Source organism: Triticum dicoccoides, chromosome 3B (assembly GCF_002162155.2).
Source record: "Triticum dicoccoides isolate Atlit2015 ecotype Zavitan chromosome 3B, WEW_v2.0, whole genome shotgun sequence".
NCBI classification, from domain to species: Eukaryota; Viridiplantae; Streptophyta; class Magnoliopsida; order Poales; family Poaceae; genus Triticum; species Triticum dicoccoides.
The window spans coordinates 494,241,900-494,243,884 of NC_041385.1; positions in this window are offsets into that span (position 1 = coordinate 494,241,900).

The window sequence follows — 1,985 nt, forward strand, 5'->3', positions numbered from 1 at the left end:
GGTAACTGAAGCTAACTTCTCGTCAGCAAGCTTGATCTTCTCAGCTAGCTCAAGGTCTTTCTTCTGCTGGGCCTCCCTTACCTTACCTGCAAGTTACAGCAAGATCAGATGCTGAAACAAGCAAGGGGAAAAGCAGTCGTCAGGGTCTCACCAAACATACCTTCGGTCTCCTCCTTTGCCTTTGTCAGCTTCTCCTGAACCAGCCTCAAGCTCAGCTCGACTTGAGTATGTTTTTGTTCCAGCTCTGAGTAGCGAGCCACAAGATCACAGGAGTTCTGTGAAGAACCAATCGACTAAATGTCAAATATAATTCACTTCCGAGTGAAAAAGGGATAAACACACGTTTCTAAGACTACAGCCAAATACAAGCATTCGACCGTAGTCTCGGGGACTACACCCAGTGGGTGCACTCAGCGTGCCCCCACTAACCCTGTTGAAGACAAAGTCGACCAGTCGACCTCAAAAAAAATGTGTGTGCGAGATACATTCTCTAAGACTGTGATCAACTGCAAGCAGTCGACCACAGTCTCGGGGACTACACCCAGTGGGTGCACTCAGCGTGCCCCCACCGGTTTGTGAAATCCAGTCGACCAGTCGACTGACAGAAAGATTGACATTATAAAGCCTAAGGCCGACTGCCAGCAGTCGACCTTAGCCTTGGGGACTACACCCAGTGGGTGCACTCAGCGTGCCCCCACCGGTTTGTGAAATCCAGTCGACCAGTCGACTGACAGAAAGATTGACATCATAAAGCCTAAGGCCGACTGCCAGCAGTCGACCTTAGCCTTGGGGACTACACCCAGCGGGTGCACTCAGCGTGCCCCCGCTAACACGGAGTTTATTCGACACACCCAGTGGGTGATTACTATAAATTCCGGAAAAGAAAAGTTTTTGGTAGCATATCCAACAGAACAAACAGCGGTCGACTGACCTGGACATTGCTTTGGAGGGCAGAGCTGGCGTCATAAGCTGCCTGGCTCGCGTCCCGGATAGTCTTCAGCTGCTCCATCATGAGTCCCGCCTGGCGTATTGCCTCCTTCGCTGCGCCAGCTTGGTCCTCTGGGACGTGGTGCGTCGTGAAGAGGGAGGGCTGCTGAGCACTCGTCAGTGGATTTGCGAAGGACACCGTGTGTCGAGTGATGTTCTCTTCTTCCACAGTCAGAATCTCAGGCGCCGTCACATCCTGAGGCACCTTACTGGCGGACGCTTTCCGACTCCTCCTGCGTGCCAGTGTTTCTTCATCCTCGTCGTCATCAGGGAGATTGATAACAGTATTGGGTGGAGCTGCGGAGAAGAATCAGGATCAGAGATCGCGAGTCAGTCGACTAAGAACGATGTTAAGAATACAGTACCTGGGTTCGAAGTTGCTGCATCCTCCATCTCGTGGTCATCAGCCCGGGCCGAGGTCTCAGAAGTAGCAGCACTGCAACTCCAAAGGATCGGTCGACTAACCTCAGCGTCGACCAGAGATAAAGTTCGCACAGAATAAGAAAATATGAGCAGCACAATTACCCTGATATGGTGGGGATGGACACCTTCATCTTCGGCAGGAGCTTGGTCGGCTTTGGCGGAGCCCCCCTAAGCTGCTTCGGCGCCTTTTCAGTCGGCGCTGGAGAAGTGGTCCTAGGGCGCTTGGTCGACTGCGTCGCAACCCCCTTGCCACGTTCAGTCGAAGGGTCGTGGACGAGCTTCGACCGCCTTTCCGAGCGCGGTGGCACGACCTCCTCCTCTTCCTCCTCGTCTTCGGCATCATCATCATCGCCGTCGTCATCATCATCGTCGTCGTCGTCCCCTGCAACGTCCGAGTCCCATTCCTCCTCGTCCTGGCTCTCGCCCCCACTCGCCTCACCCTCCTCAGTCGGAGTTTGTGCCCCGTTGGGCATCGAGTACAGCTCGGTGAGGGCCTAGCAGATATCAAGACAATGATCAGTCGACCAGTCGGCAGAGTAAACAGAGATGAATGCGACAAGAATGCAGTGGAGAGC